At 42.8% G+C, this 19,488-nt stretch overlaps 1 protein-coding gene across 3 annotated transcripts in view; it reads right to left on the bottom strand.

Moving 5' to 3' along the window:
• PDZK1 (PDZ domain containing 1) overlaps positions 1–19,203 on the bottom strand; it is a 55,589-nt gene extending 36,386 nt beyond the window's left edge. Inside the window, exon 1 of one of the 3 annotated variants that reach the window (XM_055584537.1) lies at positions 19,077–19,203. The gene's annotated coding sequence lies outside the window, so the exon portion shown is untranslated. Of the gene's footprint in view, positions 1–1,910; positions 2,192–2,541; positions 2,671–19,076 lie in introns of those variants that run through there. The other 2 variants (XM_055584536.1, XM_055584535.1) reach the window with 2 other exon arrangements.
• Positions 19,204–19,488: the final 285 nt, after the last annotated feature.

Below are 19,488 nucleotides of genomic sequence, written 5' to 3'. Positions count from 1 at the left end.
GTTCTAAGACCAGGTAACACAAAAGTCAGGACCCCTGCTTTCTAGAGCTTAACATCTGCCAAAGGTGACAAAAAGTAGACAAGATGATTTCTGATGATAAAGGCTACAAATGATGAGATCTGGTGGTGAGGTGGAAGGAGGAAGCTGAATTTAAAAGCCATTCCTGGGAAGGTAACATTTCCATTCATACCCAAATGACAAGCAGGAACCGGCCTTCAAAGCTCCAGTATCTATCATACTTGGGGGGCTGAAAAGCACACCAGCAATCATCTAGTCTCAGCCCCTTACTGATAGATCAGTAAACAGAGACTCAATGAAATGATATGCAAATTCGTTCCACATTTTTAAGGACTTCCCTGTTGGCTCAGACGATAAAGAGTCTGCCTGCAATGCATGACACCCGGGTTTGATCCCTGGTTGGGAAGATCCCCTGGAGAAGGAAATGGAAACCCTTTCCAGTATTCTTGCCTGGAAAATCCCATGGACAGAGGAGCCTGGTGGGCTACAGTTCATGGGGTCGCAAAGAGTCAGAACACTGAGTGACTAACACTTTCAACCAGATTAAAACACAAGATCTCCCAGCTGACAGCAAGGCTGCCCCACTGCTCCACAGGGCCTTTGGAGACACATATTTGAAATGTAAGCACATTTGTGGTTATGCTTGAACACATATTTCTAATTTTATTTTCAATACAGCCTTGGGGGAAAGATGAGAGCCTTTAATAGGCAATAAACTTTAGGCTCCAGTTGGCAAAGGGACTTGTCTAATGGCCTGTCACTAACAACTGAATCAAAGCCCAAGTTATTTGTATTCCAGTCCCATGTTCCTTCCCTGGGATGAGAAAGAGTTGTCTAACCAGTGGTCTATGAACGTAAGACATCATTACTAGCAACTTCATAGTTTATGGTGCAAAGAACAAACAAAAGAATCAAAGATAAGAACAATTTGCTTTGTCATAACACAGAGACTCAAAGTCCCTGAGTTATTTGCTGCAGGGAAGAACATGTGACTCCAGGTGACTAGACAACCATGGCCTGAGACAAAGAGCCCCTGTGCCTTTTGGAAATGGGACTGAGAGTTCATTCATGGGTGCAACGTTGCAGGAACTGTAACTGAGGAGGTGTATGTTCCTGCAGAGCCAGCCCAGACCAGGAATCTCCTCTGCTGGGGAGCCCCGAGACGACAGTCACACTTAAGTCCCTTGACCACTTCCGCTTAGGAAATAAGTTACTAAGTAGTGGCTCCCAGACATCCCTTCCCACAAGAATCATCTGAAGGGATGTTGCAGAAGGAAAAAAAAAAGATTTTTCATGGCCTCACAAGATCCAAAGAACTAGACACTCCAGAGGGTAAAGTCTGGGGATCTGTTTTAAAATTCGGTCAGCCTAAAAATCCACTGACTTTTCTTATTTCTCAGGGCTATAACATGATAAAAAGCCTTTTTATTTTCCAGTGAGAAAGTTGTTAGGTTGTATCTTTTAACAGCTGCTTCCAAAAGAAAATCTCTACTACCCAAAGCCCTTGAACAGTGGGAAGGTCCTGTGAGAGAAAGAATTCCCCTGGAAATCTGTGAAGTTTGTTGTCTCCCTCCCTCTGGCTACACACCAAACGCCCGTGCAACCGTGGGAAACCTTGCTCTGAGGGTCAGATCACCTATTCTCTTGTGAAGCAGACCCCAGACTGTGAGGGTCTGGGTGTCTCATGCACAGAGAACCTCAGAGTGTGGAGAATCCCTCACCCCCAAATCCCACCATCACCAAAGGGGCCTGCCTGGCTTCTTTCCCACCAGGCTCTCTTCTGCCCTGGACAGCCAGCTACTACATAGAAATGGAAAAAGAAAAAGAAAGAAGGGGGTCTGGGCCTAGGTGGTCAGGGCCCTCAGTCACGGGGACCCCGAGTCAATTCTTACCTAGGTCCTGGAGGAAGAAGAGCCACTGGCCTCACCAGGCGGTTCTCTCTCTGCTGGTGAGCTCTAGTTGGAACTCATTGGACTTTGAACAAAGGTTGATTTAAAAGCTGATATATTTAACAGGGATGTGTGGTCTGAGTTCAAATGACCTCTGTCCAGCTTGCTGTCAGCTGGCTGGGCTCTGAGCTGGGCAAACCTGGAAAACCCTCAGCAAACCCAAGGCTCAGGCCCATCTGCTTAGAGAGGGGCGCAGAGCGGGAGGCGAGGCCAGCCAGGAGGGAGGGGCCTTCCGCTCGGCAGATGCCTCAGTCACACCCAAGCAATACCCAAGCCTCAGAGCACCACTGTCCCCCAGGCCAAGGGCAGTGCTGATCGCCAGCACCTGAGCACCCTGAGGTCTTCCTGGGGAGCAGTGCCTGTGCCACCTCACCCTTGGGAGGCCACAGGCCAAGAAGTCCCAGTAAAAGGAGCAAAGCTCCGTGTATGCCCATCCTGCCTCCTCTCCACCTGGCGTTCTTACTTTGCAGGCTCCCTAGAAGCTGAGCCAGTAAAGCCCCTGCTCTTATTTCCCAACTCCCTTGCTCTCCTCATACACTCTCTCCTCTCTCTCTTTTTCCTTTTTCTGTCTCACCTGAGGGTGCTCTGTTTCTCTTCTCCGACAACTGGTTTCCCCGTCCACGCTCAGAACCTCTCAGGCAAGCCCTGCTGGGCAGGTGGAGGCACTTCCACAAGCTCCTGGGCCAGCGCCTGGGAAGCACAGTGGCGTCCTGAGCTCAGCCCCCAGCCCCGAGCACCTGATCCCTATCAGCAGCACCCACACAGGCAGACCCAGTGCTGGGCTTCTCACTGACCTGGATCCTCAGCCCACACTGGAAATCAGGGCAAGAGATTGCTCCGAGCAGTGAAGCAAAGAGAACCACAGGCTGAGGACAGGGTGGCCTCACCCTCCTCCACCTACGTTCCAAAAGCGCCTCTTGTCTTTGCTGGGCCTTGGCTGCTCTCGGGTGAAGGCGTGGCAGGAGCCAGAGGGTAAATGGCCAACAATGACAAACATCTGAGTAGCTAGTTCATATCAGGTCATCTCCACCTTCACATCTACCTGGGCCTCCTACATGTCTTCCAAAGTGGACAGTAGAAGGGGAAAGATCTGGATGTAAGATCAGAACACCTGGATTCAAATTCTGACTCCATCACTTACTGCATGTTTGATCTAGAGGAATTTATTTATTTTGACTGCCCTGGGTCTTCGTTGCTGCAGTCAGACTTTCTCTAGTTGCAGTGATCAAGGGGCTACTCTCTAGCTGCGATATGTGGGCTTCTCATTGAGGTGGCTTCTCTTCTCTTGTTATGGAATTCAGGCTCTAGGGTGTGTGGACTTCAGTAGTTGTGGAACACAGGCTTAGTTGCCCTGCAGCATGTGGGATCTTCCTGGACTAGGGATTGAACCCATGTCCCCTGCATTAGCAGGTGGATTCTTCACCACTGGACCACCAAGAAGCCTTGAGGAATTCATTTTTAACTCTGAGTCTCACTTACTTTCATCAGGTAAATGGTTGTTATAACATTGTTTTTAGAAGTTTTTTTATATTGAATCAAAACATCTCTCACTTCTGCCCCTGAGTCCTCACGGCTCCCTCTGAGCTACACACTAAGTGTACTCTACTCAGCATAGCAGCTCTTCAAATATTTGAAGGCTGATGTATTCCCCATGTGTGTTAGTCTCTCAGTCCTGTCCAACTCTTTGTGACCCCATGGAATATAGTCCACCAGGCCCTCTGTCCATGGAATTCTCCAGGCAAGAACACTGGAGTGGGTTGCCATTTCTTTCTCCAGGGGATCTTCCTAACCTAGGGATCGAACCCCGGTCTCCTGAATTGCAGGCAGAGTCTTTACCACTGAGCCACCAGGGAAGCTGTATCCCCCATAAGCCTTCATTCCTCTGGGAGTCAGTGGATCTCTTCATTCCTTCAGGTGGTCTGCCTTTGCCATGACTTCAATACTTCTTGCCCTGGATCCCAGCCTGTCAGCATCCCTCTTAAAATCAAAGGCCTAAAGGGGAAAGTTGGAGGTGAGGGAATTAGTTCTTTATCTCAAGTGTGGGTTTTGTCTACACTGACCAACCAAACTATACACCTACAAGTGGATGAATTGTGTTGCATTGAAATAATTCTTTAATTTTTAAAGTAGCCAAAGTCAGCAGAATTATTCTTGAAATTTCTAAAATAAAAAAAAAAATTGGATGATTAAAAGAAAAGGCAGCTTCACAGTGCAGTTTACCCTCCGTCTGTATTCAGAGATTTCTCAGACTTACTCTTCACCCCAGGCCAGATGGGATAGATAACAATAGCCTGGAAACTGGAAATAGAAGAGGGCTTGATATACAGAGACACTATTGGTTCAAAGTTAAACAGAAATGAGCAGTTGTTTGTTTTAATGACAAAACTCCTCCCCACTGTTACATGGAACTGAATGAGATTTGCCCTCACTAAAATTTGGATTTTAAAAAATCTCATGGCAATAAGTGGCTGTGATCTGGTTAATGCAAAGCAGAGTAGGTCTTTTTGCTGATTATTTAAATCAGTTACTTAGAGCTAGACATTAAAGATAAGGGAAAATAACATTGTCTATTGTGTGTGCCTGGTAAGCCTTTATATCCATTATTCTGTTAACCCTCAGCATGATCTTATGAGACAATATCCCCATTTTACAGATAAGTGAAGTGAAGTCGCTTAGTTGTGTCCAACTCTTTGCGATCCCGTGGACTGTAGCCTACCAGGGTCCTCTGTCCATGGAATTCTCCAGGCAAGAATACTGGAGTGGGTTGCTATTTCCTTCTCCAGGGGATCTTCCTGACCCAGGGATCGAACCCAGGTCTCTTGTATCACAGGCAGATGCTTTAGGTCTGAGCTACCAGCGATGCCCCAGGATAAGCCCCTTATCTTATTTTACAGATAAGAAGCCTTTAAATCCATCTGGTTAATTATCCTATCAGATCTCCTGGCTCAGAAGGCTTACAGAGCCTGTCTGTCTCCTTAGGTAGAATTGGTTTTCCTCTACAATAAGGCCTCCCACTATCCAAGGAATGTGCTCTCCTTCCCTAGAGGTACTCAAGAAGAGGCTGAGGATAACCTGTGTCATGTTACAGAAAGAAGTCCTGCATTGTTAGGGGATTGGAGTAGGTGATTTCTTGGGTTGCTTCCAACTCTAAGATTCTGAGAACCTAAGTGCTGTGAGTCCTGCCCATGAGGATGTAGTGGAGTCCTGCCCTGGTGTATATAGGGGCAAGAGTTATGAGCATGGAATTTGGCATCAAATAGATGCTGAATTGAATTTTAAATCTGCTATTAACAGTTTTATATTTTTTATTGTGAGCTTAAATTTGCCTGGGCTTTATCTATGGAACACCTGGCAGCTTGGGTGGAGGGTTTTCTGTTTTGTTTTTGTCAAGCAGATCTTCTCCATACACATAGAATGGTAAAGAAAGACACGAAAAACCTTGGGTCAATTTATGTTGGTTACTTGCTGTAGTGCTTCTGCTGCTGCTGCTGCTAAGTCGCTTCAGTCATGTCTGACTCTGTGCGACCCCCCATAGACGGCAGCCCACCAGGCTCCCCCGTCCCTGGGATTCTCCAGGCAAGAACACTAGAGTGGGTTGCCATTTCTAGATCATGCAAAAAATGAATGTCAGTTACAGCACCAGCACCTCCTGAAAGCAGATCCATGGTCAGGAACTTGCAAGAGAAGATTCTTTTTCTTCTCAGAGTCCAGGCCAAGACAGGTGGTTTCCTTCTTATTCCTGATCCATTTTACCCTGTTCTGTTTTTTCCATAAACCTATCTCCTTTTATCATGTTTATATAATGTTTATTAATTATATTCTGTCTCTTCCCCACCAGATTATCCCCCCAGGGATAGAGATTTGTAATTGTTTTGTCACTGTATTCCAGGAGCCTAGCTTGGAATATAAGCCTATGTTATATTAGGCTTAGAATATAAGCCTAGCTTATAGCAAGCTTTCCAAAAATGAATGAGTGAGTGGATAAATGAATCTCCTTTTGCCAACAGGATTGGTTTTTATCCCACCCTTTCACTGAGGTTGTAGCCTTCTGAGATTCTGGGCTCCATGCAGGGTCTCAGTTTCTAGGTCTTAACTCCTGTCCCAAAGTGACCCTGGGAAAATAGTCTACTTGGTTATTGGTTTTTAGCTTTCTCCTCACTTTCTTTCACTTCACTTTCTATTCACTTCTGGACCTTAGCAATTTCTTTCCTTTTTTCCAAGTTCAACTATCTAGTTGAAAACAATTTTTTTTAATATATATTTTACCCAGTATTTCCATGAACTTTGTAGAGAAAGGGATTTCAGATTTTCTAGTCTGCCATGTTTCCAGAAATGATTCTATCACTTAGCATTACTTTGCCTCTCAAAACGTCAGCTTTAGACAATGCTGCAAACACACAATAATCAAAACAGTGTGGTATTGGCACAAAAACAGGTATATGGATCAAAGGAACAGCCTAGAGAGCCCAGAAATAACCCACACACTGATGGTCAATTAGTCTTTAACAAAAGAGACAAGACTATACAAAGGAGAAAAGACAGTCTGTTCAGCAAGTGGTGTTTGGAAAGCCAGGCAGCTGAATCAATGAAGTTAGAGTACTTCTTCACACCGTACACAAAAATAAACTCAAAATGGCTTAAAGACTGCAATATAAGATATCATAAAACTCCTAGAAGACAACACAGACAAAATATTCTTGGACATAAATCATAGCAATGTTTTCTCAGGTCAGTCTCCCAAGGCAAAAGAAATAAAAATAAACAAATAGGACCTAATCAAACTTATAAACTTTTGCATAGCAAAGGAAACCATAAACAAAGTAAAAAAACAACCTATGGGCTGGGAGAAAATAATTTCAAAGAATGCAAACAACAAGGGCTTAATCTTCAAAATATACAAACAGCTTATTTAGCTCAATAAAAAAAGGGGAGGGCAAAAGACTTAAATAGACATTCCTCTAAAGAAGACATAAAGATAGCTAAAAAGCACATGAAAAAATGCTCAACATCACTAATTATTAGAGAAATGCAAATCAAAACTACAGTGAGGTTTCACCTCATACTAATCAGAATGGCCATCATCAAAAAGCCTACAAATGATAAAATCTGAAGAGGGTGTGGAGAATAGGGAACCCTGATACACTGTTGGGAGGAATGTAAATTGGCATAGCCACTATGGAGAACATTATGAGGGTTCCTTGAAAAACTAAAAATAGAACTTCCCTGGTACTCCAGTGGTTAGGAATCTGCCTGCCAAAGCAGGGGACATGGGTTTGATCTCTGGTCCAGGAAGATTCCACATGCCACAGGGCAAATAAGTCCATGCTCTAGAGCCCATGTGCCACAACCACTGAAGCCCATACTCTGCAACAAGAGAAGCCACCACAGTGAGAAACCCACACACCACAATCAACAAGTAGCTACCTTTCGCCACAACTAGAGAAAACTTACAAGCAACAACAAGGACTCAGTGCTGTCAGAAAGAAACGGAAAATATAGTTATCATATGATCCAGCAATCCCACTCTTGGGCACTGACTCCAGAAAAGACTGCTGCTGCTGCTAAGTCGCTTCAGCCGTGTCCAACTCTGTGCGACCCCATAGACGGCAGCCCACCAGGCTCCCCCGTCCCTGGGATTCTCCAGGCAAGAACACTGGAGTGGGTTGCCATTTCCTCCTCCAATGCATGAAAGTGAAAAGTGAAAGTGAAGTTGCTCAGTCGTGCCTGACTCTTTGCGACCCCATGGACTGCAGCCCACCAGGCTCCTCCATCTGTGGGATCTTCCAGGCAAAAGCACTGGAGTGGAGTGCCATTGCCTTCTCCCCAGAAAAGACAAAAAACCCTAATTAAAAAATATACATACACCTCTTCCCCCCCAAAGATACATATACCCCGTATTCACAGTAGCAATACTTAAAATAGCCAAGACATGAAAGAAACCTAAATATCCATCAAAAGATGAATGGATAAAGATGTAGTCCATATATCCAATAGAATATTACTCAGTCATAAAGTAAAAATGAAATAATGCCATGTGCAGCAACAAGGATGGACCTAGAGATTATCATACTAAGTGAAGTAAGTCAGACAAAGACAAATATCATATATGACTTGTGTATGAAATCTAAAAAAAAAAAATGATGCAGATGAAATTATTTAAAAAACAGAAACAGACCAACAGACATAGAAAACAAACTTATAGTTACCAAAAGGGAAAGGGGGGAAGGATAAATTAAGAGGTTGGGAGTTCAATTCAGTCACTCAGTCATGTCCGACTCTATGCAACCCCATGAATTGCAGCATGCCAGGCCTCCCTGTCCATCACCAACTCCCGGAGTTCACCCAAACTCATGTCCATCGAGTCAGTGATGCCATCCAGCCATCTCATCCTCTGTCGTCCCCTTCTCCTCTGCCCTCAATCCCTCCCAGCATCAGAGTCTTTTCCAATGAGTCAACTCTTCACATGAGGTGGCCAAAGTACTGGAGTTTCAGCTTTAGCATCAGTCCTTCCAAAGAACACCCAGGACTGATCTCCTTTAGGATGGACTGGTTGGATCTTGCAGTCCAAGGGACTCTCAAGAGTCTTCTCCAACACCACAGTTCAAAAGCATCAATTCTTCAGTGCTCAGCCTTCTTCACAGTCCAACTCTCACATCCATACATGACCACTGGAAAAACGATAGCCTTGACTAGATAGACTTTTGTTGGCAAAGTAATGTCTCTGCTTTTCAATACGCTATCTAGGTTGGTCATAACTTTCCTTCCAAGGAGTAAGCGTCTTTTAATTTCATGGCTGCAGTCACCATCTGCAGTGATTTTTGAGCCCCAAAAAATAAAGTCTGACACTGTTTTCATTGTTTCCCCATCTATTTCCCATGAAGTGATTGGACCAGATGCCATGATCTTGGTTTTCTGAATGTTGAGCTTTAAGCCAACTTTTTCACTCTCCTCTTTCACTTTCATCAAGAGGCTTTTGAGTTCCTCTTCACTTTCTGCCATAAGGGTGGTGTCATCTGCATATCTGAGGTTGTTGATATTTCTCCCAGCAATCTTGATTCCAGCTTGTGCTTCTTCCAGCCCAGCGTTTCTCATGATGTACTCTGCATATCAGTTAAATAAGCAGGATGACAATATACAGCCTTGACGTACTCCTTTTCCTATTTGGAACCAGTCTGTTTTTCCATGTCCAGTTCTAACTGTTGCTTCCTGACCTGTGTACAGGTTTCTCAAGAGGCAGGTCAGGTGGTCTGGTATTCCCATCTCTTTCAGAATTTTCCACAGTTTATTGTGATCCACACAGTCAATGGCTTTGGCATAGTCAATAAAGCAGAAATAGATGTTTTTCTGGAACTCTCTTGCTTTTTCCATGATCCAGCGGATGTTGGCAATTTGATCTCTGGTTCCTCTGCCTTTTCTAAAACCAGCTTGAACATCTGGAAGTTCACGGTTCACGTATTGCTGAAGCCTGGCTTGGAGAATTTTGAGCATTACTTTACTAGTGTGTGAGATGAGTGCAATTGTGCAGTAGTTTGAGCATTCTTTGGCATTGCCTTTCTTTGGGACTGGAACGAAAACTGACCTTTTCCAGTCCTGTGGCCACTGCTGAGTTTTCCAAATTTGCTGGTATATTGAGTGCAGCACTTTCACAGCATCATCGGAGTACACTACTATATATAAAATTAACAACAAGGCCCTACTGTATAGCACAGGGAATTATAATCAATATCTTATAATAATCTATAAGGAAAAAGAATGTGAAAATTATATATATATATAACTATACAGAGACAGAGATATATAACTGAATCACTGTATACCAGAAACTAAAACAACATTGTAAATTAACTATACTTCAATTCTTAAAAATTTATTAAAAAAAAAAACTCCAGTTTTTTCTTCTATGAAGAACAGATACTAACAACGTTAGAGTATTTCCTGGAGACTTAAAAAGACATTTGTAGATCACCCAGAACCTGATGAATCCTCAATAGAAAATAACATTATTGTGGTTTTTGCAAGAACAAGACCTCTTAATTTATGGGCACATGTTGTAGAAGCAAGCTCATGGAAATAAACGGGCTAGAAGTACACAGTGGGCAACTCTGTTCGAGAGTTCAGAACATTTGGGGCATCATGGATGGCATTTTTGCCCACACACAACACAGCATTTTGTGCAAGTGGTCAGGAACAGAGAAGTAAAAAGACATCCCAATGCTTTCCATTTTTTTTCCTATCGTGTCACATGGAGAAATTGGTAACAATTGCATAGCTCATCACTAGAGTAAACAGATGAGGCTTTTTAAGGCTGGAGTGACCTGCCTAGGGCCAACTGTCCCAAGCTTTGCCCGGACTCCCCAGAGGGTGAGGGGATCAATATTTGGGTATGCTTGTAGAAAACTAGAAAACATCACTGAGGGCTTCCCTGGTGGCTCAGTGGTAAAGAATCTGCCTGCCTATGTAGGAAACATAGGTTGGATCCCTGATCTGGGAAGATCCCACATGGCACAGAGCAACTAAGCCCAGGTGCCACAGTTGTTGAGCCTACCCTCTAGAGCCCAGGAACTGCAACAACTGAGCCCACATGCCACAGCTGCTGAAGCCCACACCCTCTAGAAGCTGTGCTCTGCAACAAGAGAAGCCACCGCAATAAGAAGTCTGTGCACCACAACTAAAGACTAGCCCTGCACTCTGCAAACGAGAAAAGCCCAGGCAGTAATGAAGACCCAGCACAGCCAAAACACAAATTAAAATATTCTAAAAAATCATTGAGAGCAACTAAATAAACTTAAGCAAATGAAGATTTTACCATATCCATTGATTGAAACTTCAGCACTAAGATAGTTCTCCAAACTGATCTACAGATTATTGTATTTCTAATCAAATTTCCCACAGGGATTGTTTGGTCACATGTTTGTTTTTTGGTGAAACTCGACAAGCTGATTCTGAAAAATAAGAATAAGGAAGGAGCTGTTCTCCTGGATAACAAGATACTAGAGAGACAATAATTACAACAATATGACATGGCCACAAGGTAAACTGTAACACTGGAACAGACTAAAAAGCCTCCAAGCAGACCCATACAAATAGAAGCAATATGACAAAAACAGAGGAAGAGGCAGGTCTTTTTTCAATAAATTGCTCTGGTGTATTCCTTTCGGGTCTGGCTTATTTCATTCAATATGATATTCGTGAGATTCATCCATGTTGTTGTGTGCAGTTGTAGTTCATTTGTCTTCATCCAGGGATTCTGTTATGTAATGTCCAAACAGCAGTCAGAACTTGGGGTGATGCCTGCTCAGGTGGCAACACAGTATCCACAGTTGGAAGGGATCTCTATCTTGGCATTGGCATACTTCAAGAATCTTGGATCTCTCCACCTCAATTGTTTTTATTGTGGTAAAAGCATACATAACATAAAATTTACCATTTTAACCCTTTTTTAGTGTCAGAGGCATTATGTACTTTCACAGTGTTGTGCAACAATCACCACCATCCATCTCCAGAACTTCTTTATCTTCCCAAACTGAAACTACATGTCTATTAAACAACTGTCCATTTTTATCCCCCGAGGCTCCGGCAACCACCATTCTACTCTTTGTCTTTATGAATTTGACTGCTCTAGGTACCTTGTACAAGTGGAATCACACGGTATTTGTCTTTTTGTGACTGGCCTATTTCACTTAGCAAATATCTTCAAGGTTTATCCATGTTTAGCATGTATTAGAATTTTCCTTTTCAAGACTGAATAATATTCCATTGTGTGTATACACCATATTTTATGTATTCACTCAGTGTTGAGTGGATTACTTTTGGCTATTGTGAATAATGTTGCTATGAACATGAGTGTACAGACATCTGTTCGAGTTCCTGCTTTCAGTGCTTTTGAGTATATGCCCAGAAGTGTATTTGCTGGATTATATGGCAATTTTATGTTTAATTTTTTGAGGAACTGCCATACTGTGTTTCCACAGCAGCTGCTCTATTTGCATTATCATCAACAATGCACAAAGCTTCCAATTTCTCTGTATCTTCACTGACACTTGATATTTTCTGTATTTTTTAAATAACAGTCATCCTAATGGGTGTGAAATGACATCTTATTATGGTTTTGATCTGTATTTCCTGAAAGAATAGAAATGTGCTTATTAAACCTTTGTATATCTTCTTTGGAGAAATGTGTATTCAAGTCCTTTGCCCATTTTTTAATCAGATTGCTTGATTTTCTGTTATTGAGTTGTACCAATTCAATTTTTTTACTATGCAAAAAGACTCAAAGAGATGAAGTGACTTAACCAAGTCAATTAACCCCAAGTTCAGAGCAAAGCCATGGATAAAAAAACTTGTGATTTTAGGGATACAAAGATGGTTTAATATCTACAAATCAATCAGTGTGATAAAACACATTAACAAAAGGAAGGATAAAAATCACATGATCATCTCAATTGACACAGAAAAAACATTTGACAAAATTCAACATCCATTCATTTTAAAGTCTCATCAAAGTTGGTATAGAGGGAATATATCTCAACATAATAAAGGACATTTATGACAGACCCACAACTAACAGCATACTGAATGGTGAAAAGCTGAAAGCCTTTCCTCTAAGATAAAGAATAAGACAAGGATGCTCACTCTCACCACTTCTATTTAACATAGTATTGGAAGTCCTAGCTACAGCAATCAGAAAAGAAAAAGAAATAAAAGGCATCCAAATTAGAAGGGAAGAAGTAGAATTCACTATTTGCAGATGACATTACACTTAGATAATACTTTGACAATACTTTGGCTACCTGATGTGAAGAGCCAACTCAGTGGAAAAGACCCTGATGTTGGGAAAGATTGAGGGCAGGAGGAGAAGGGGGTCACAGAGGATGAGACATTTGCATGGCATCATCAACTCAATGGACATAAGTTTGAGCAACCTCCAGGAGACAGTGAAGGACAGGGAAACCTGGCATGCTGCAGTCCATGGGGTTGCAAAGAGTGGTACGTGACTGAGAGACTGAACAACAATGACAACAAATGACACTAGAAAACCCTAAAGTTTCTAACAACAGAAAGTTGTTAGAACTAATAAATGAATTCGGTAAAGTTGCAGGATACAAGGTAAATATATAGAAATTTGCTATTTTTCTATACACTAATAATGAACTATCTGAAAGAGAAAATAAGAAAACAATCTTGTTCAAAATTTCATCAAAAAGAATAAAGTGCCAAGGAGTAAACTTAATGAAGGAGGTGAAATAACTGGAAACTACAAAACACTGATGAAAAAATTAATGATACAAATAAATAGAAAGTTATCTCATGCTCTTGCGTTGGAAGAATTAATATTGTTGAAATGTCCATACTACCCAAAGTAATCTACACATTTAATGCAATCCATATCAAAACACCCATGACCTTTTTCACAGAACTAGAACAAATAATCCTAAAATCTATATGGAACCACAAAGGACCCTGAATTGCCAAAGCAATCTTGAGAAAAAAGAACAAAGCTGAAATTATCACCCCTAGCTTCAGACTATAGACTGTACTACAAAGCTACAGTAATCAAAACAGTATGGTACTGGCACAAGACATACACTGGAAGAGAACATAGAGCCCAGGAATAAATCCACACACGAGGGCAATTAACCTAGGACATACAATGAGGGAAAGACAGTGTCCACAATAAGCAGTGCTAGGAAAACTGGAGAGCTACATGCAAAAGAATGAGATTATAACATTTTCTCATACCTTATATAAAAATAAACTCAAAATGAATTAAAGACCTAATTGTAAGCCTGAAACCATAAAACTTGTAGAAGATAACATAGGCAGAATACTCTTTGACATAAATTGTAGGAATTTTTTTTGATCTATCTCCTAAAGTAAAAGAAAAGAAAAAAAAATTTTTAATGAGACCTAATAAAGCTTAAAAGCTTTGCACAGTAAAGGAAACCATCAACAAAATGAAAAAATAATCTATTGAATGGGAGAAAGTATTTGCAAATGATATGACTGATAAGGGATTAATATCCAAAACAGATAAACAGCTCATACAACTCAATATCAAAATAAACATCCTGATTCCAAAATGGGCAAAAGACCTGAATAGACATTTTTCAAAAAAGAGGAAATATGGATGACCAACAGGTGTATGAAAACATACTCAACATCAGTAATCATCAGAGTAATGTAAATCAAAACAATAATGAAATCCCACCTCACACCTGTCAAAATGATTATCATCAGAAATTCTACAAATAATAAATGCTGGAAAAGGTGTTGAGAAAGGAGACCTTTCAGCTGTTGGTGGGAATGTAAACTGGTGCAGACACTATGGAGAACAATAAGCAGTTCCTCAAAAAACTAAAACTAGAACTACTATATGATACAGTAATTCTCCTGTTAGGCAAACATTTGGAAAAAGTGAAAACATTAATTTGAAAAAAAATACATGTACCCCGATGTTCATAACAGCATTGTTTATAATAACCAAGATATGGAATCAACTTGAGTATCCATCAATAGATGAATAAATGAAGAAAATGTGGTATATAAAATGGAATACTAGTCATAAAAATGAATGAAATTCTGTCATTTCCAACAGTGCAGATAGACCTAGAGAGCATTATGCTTAGTGGAATATGTCAGACAGAGAGAGACAAATTGTGTGTTATCACTTATATGAGGAATCTAAAAACCAAGACAAATAAATAAATATAATAAACCAGAAACAGACTCACAGATGTAGAAACAAACTAGTGGTTACAGGTGGGAGAGGAAAGGGGGGAGGGGCAAGATAGGATATGGGATTAAAAGTTTAAAAGTACTATGTACAAAATAAGTAAGCAATAAGAATATATTGTACAGCACAGGGAAATATAGCCGTTATTTTGCAATAACTTTAAACGGCATATAATCTATACACATATTGAATCACTATGTTGTATACCTGAAACTAATATTACAAATCAACTATAGTTCAATAAAAAATAAATCCAAGGCCAATGTCCTTCTACTACACCAATCTGCCTGGTTTAGTACAAGATTCTAGCCTCCACCCTTTGCATTTCAGATATATCCCTGATATGTTCATATTTTTACCCCAACTTCAGATCTGATTATCCTTGTCTTTTTAGTAGCTCATTAACTTACCCGGAGCCTGATATTTTAAGCTCCAGCGGTTTTCTGCCCCTGAGTCAATGTTTATGACAATCTCCTCTGTTACTCCCTAGATTACTCTGGCCTCATCCAACACCCGAAGAAGCATTCTGTTTAGTCTGCATACCTTTGGAGGAATTTATTAGGCCAGGGTCCAGATACAGAATTGAGATAAATGTTTTACAGCAGTACCAGGCAATGGGCAGGAGGAAGGGCAAAGTCATGGTCCTCAGCTGGTTCCCACACTGTGGCTCCACATGTTTGCTGAGTTAAACTTTCGAGTGTTTTTTCAGTAACCAGGTAGCAGGTCAAGGCAGGTCTGAGGACCCCTAGAGAGCTGTGACTTATTAATACTTGCAAGTAGGCTACAAAGGATACTTTAGTAGTTATTCCCTCCCTCTTCCCTTTCCCAGCTGAGGGGTCAGAATACACAGTACTTTTCCACTGGTGGGGGCGGGGGCGGAAAACAGGTACAGAGCAAGAACTGGCCATGTCCTCCGTTCCTGAATGTATCAAAGTCTGGGCACTCTTGGAATACCGATTATGGTCTATCCTTACCTCTTTCTGAAAGACACAGAAATGGAGGATCAATGGTCCTTGGGAAGTTTCCAGCTTCTCAGGGGCCCCAAAGGGACAAGCTTAGGGACAGGTAAACAAGGAAAGTGCCAGAGACTTCAAGGCCACAGCCTCAGCCTGACTCCAGCCCTCACAGGGAGACTGAGGACCATCCCATTCAGGAGTGAAAGGCCAGTGAGACAGAATCAAGACAAGGAATAGATTAATGAACCCAAGTCTGTGGCATGATTTAAAAGACACCCCTGCCTCAAAGTACTGCCTCCTTCAGGATGGTCTCAGGACTTCTTGACACTCTAGTTAAGAGAACCAACTAATTCATGTGCATGCTATTTTTCCCCATTGCTTAGAATTTTAACATGCCAGAAACACACACACACATACAATACTCACCTTCATTATCCACTGAAGAAAGTACCTCTTCTCAGGAGCCCCAGTCAGATTAAAGATGATCCCAACTGATATGCCATAAGGTGGTATACAGCCTCTATGCCCCCAGCTACACAAGTGCTGAAATCCTACCCTCAGCAATGGATCCCTTGCTAAACAGTATCTTTTTCCTTTCCCCTAGATCAGCCTGGAAATATTCTGGAGGACAAAATGTTAAGTCCCTGATTCAAAGACTCGGGCATCAGGAGGCCTGAGATTCCTAGGTGCTGGAGGAAGGCTGAGGAAGTGCAGATGTCACAAAATGCAGGAGGCTAGTTTCCTCGACTCCTTTGGCCAAAGACAGAGCTAAGCAGAGCTACAACAGAGCTCAGGACTGGAACTCACACCTGCCACTTGCGGAGCAGCTGTCAAGAGGCCATAAGCAGGGAAAGATGGGGATCTGCAGCTTCAAAGCCACATGCTGTGTGACTCTGCTGTCTAATAGGCAGTGAACTGCAGAAAGGAGCTGTCTTCCTATTTGCTCAGATGGCACAGTGTGGCTTTGTGGTGGCAGTGAGGGGGCACCCCAGCCCAGAAGACACACAGAGCTGTGACTGCAGCCATTTCTGCCACCAGGCTGCTGTATCCTGAAAAAACCTGGTATATCGCCATATGGATCAGCATGTGGAGCAGGTGGCAGTGTTCAGGCTGCCAAGCCAGCAGTTCTGCAGGAGGGAGGCCTGGCTGCAAAGGAACTGGTGTCCTCTGTGACCAGGAAGAGGTAAGACTCTCTCTTGACACCAGTGACTTGGGCAGATTTTTTTCTGCCTTCAGTTTAAAACTTGAGGTCATTATTCCCAGTAAGCCATTCGCTACAGACTGGAAATTGGGATTGAAACTGTGAGAGGCATTGCTCCCAGAGCCTGCCTGTCACCCTAATATCTACACCCGTGAAGCTGCCACACCATCCCCATAAAAAACAGCCCTGACTCTCTCCTCATGATGTTACCAAGGACTCTGGGCAAGAGGCCAGTAGAGACAGAGGCAGGGGGTGGGGATTGAAATGCCTACACAGCTTTGCTCTAAATGCCCTCTGGCCCTGAAGTTTGGTTTCCTTCCAGAAAACTATTGGCTGTACCAAAGGGGTCAGTTCACCCTTCCCCAGGGGAGACGCTGGGTCTCCAACCAGGCCCATGGAGGCAGGAGAGGCAGAGGCCAAAACAGAGAAAAGAAGTAGATCCCTTTTCTCTGTCAGCCTCTGACATGCTTCTTCACATGGCCTGTTGCCCAGGTTGCTCTCACAGCAGTCACAAAGCAAGCGTAAGCCCCAGGCCAGACCCAGGATCAGAGGGATGTCCCCAGCCAACACCCCACATACAGTAAGAGCCCCATGCGGAGGCAGCCAGGGGAGCTTCAAGGGGAAATGTGACAGAAAAACAAATTTTTCCTTATGTGCAGATGTGGCCTCAGGCATTTCATTGCCTAAAAGTCTGATGGGGTCAAGTGAAACGTGGAAGTTAGCCACAAAAGCTAAAGTGATCTTTGGCGGCACTGAGTATACTAGGCTCCAACTATGCTGAGGCCAGTGGCAGGTCTGAGCCCCATGCACACTTGACAAGGGAACTTTACAAACCAGACTCTGTTTGGAGCAGAGTAACAAAAATGAAGGAAATATTGACACTGTGCCATAAGGAATAGGTGAAGAAACTAAAGATATTTATCCCAGAAAGCAGAAATGTTAGCTAAAATGATTAACTTTCTTCAGTGATTTGATGAGATCCCAATAGAGAAGGGTTTCCCTGGTGGCTCAGACAGTAAAGAATCCACCTGCAATGTGGGAGACTTGGGTTCAATCCCTGGGTTGGGAAGATACCCTGGAGAAAGAAATGGCAATCCACTCCACTATTCTTGCCTGGAGAATCCCATGGACAGAGGAGCCTGGTGGGCTACAGTCTATCAGGTTGCAAAGAGTCGGACACGACTGAGAGACTAAGCACACACATGGAGAAGGCAATCCGGGGAATGCTAAGACTCAACATTTATTGAGTACTTACTATGTGCCCAAAAAACAAGCTAATTATGTTATACACACTTTCTTATTCAATCTAAACATCTTATTTAGCTGTTTTAGAAACATATTATTTCCATTCTACAGATCAGGAAAATCCAGAAAAGCTGAGAGACTTGCCCAAGGTCACATACCTAGTGGGAGAGTAAGGAGATGAGCCTAGGCCTGTGACTCAACCACCATCCACAGACACGTTCTGTGTGGTGCTCTCAGCAGAATTAGGAGCAATGGTTGGGTGGAAGTAAAAGGAAGGCAGTTCTGAAGGCAACAGGAGGGAGAATTTTCAAACAACTGGAGGGTTCCACAAAGAATAGTGGGTGGGTGCTGAGAGTGGTCATGAGCCACACACAACTAGAGATGGAAGCCGAGGATTCAAGAAGTATTAAATAACTTAGTTGTCAAGAATTACAGCAACAGCAGCACCTGGGAACTTATTAGGAGCCCAGATCCGTGGACCCCACCGCAACCCTACTGAATCAGAAACTCTGTGGCTGGGCCCAGACATGTGTATTTTACCAAACTGTCCAGGTGATTCTGATACACGCTCAATTTTGAGAACCACTGACAAGGAAGCTTCTACACCCTGCCAGGGACTGGACTAGATGACTGTGTTCGTCCCTTCCATCTCTAAGACCTCACAGTTCTACAGAAGTGAGATATAAGTATGATTTAACAACTAACCAGATTTTCTTTTAACATGCAGCACTTTATAGTAATATCTTGGAAACAATATATCAGCTGTTAAATTGTGTGATTGGACTCAGGTACCTCAGACACGTGAAAGCTGACAAGATAAACATCTGGGAGACTGTGGGCAATGGGGCTGCCCCTCCAGCCAGCAAGCAACCTATGTTCTAGCCACCTCAGCCACTTCACTGGTTTCCAAACAAGCCCTGAGTGTCCCCACTCCTTGTTCATTCCTGTTGTTCTTCTATCTAAAAAGCACTTACCTTTTGAAATTCTCTCTTCTTTAAATGCTCAATTCAAATGTCACCTTTCATGAAAGTGCCCAGCAGTATCTGGTGCATGGGTCGGCCTCTCGTCCCGCTTTCCTTCCTGGGTGTCCTCTCACTTCTGGGTGACTTGCAGCACCTGGTGCAGTCAGTCGGTCTGGCTCAGGGGTGGGGCCTCAGCAGAGCGTGTTCTCCTGAGAGGAGGCCGGCACTCAGGCACGTCAGCCCCCAGTGCCTACCATACAATGATGCTCAGTGGGGAGGGATCAGAAGCGGCATCTTAGGAAAATGATTTAGGCAACTATTTACAAGATGCACAGATGCCAACTCACTGTGAGAAAGAAGCCCTCTATGATTCAGTTTCTAGCCCTCAGGTCTTTGCAGAACTTTGAGGTTTTTGCAGTAACCA

This window comes from Bubalus kerabau, chromosome 6, assembly GCF_029407905.1.
Source record: "Bubalus kerabau isolate K-KA32 ecotype Philippines breed swamp buffalo chromosome 6, PCC_UOA_SB_1v2, whole genome shotgun sequence".
In the NCBI taxonomy this organism is placed as follows: Eukaryota; Metazoa; Chordata; class Mammalia; order Artiodactyla; family Bovidae; genus Bubalus; species Bubalus kerabau.
The sequence above is the reverse complement of the archived record's forward strand: the minus strand, read 5'-3'. Positions and strand labels throughout refer to the sequence as shown.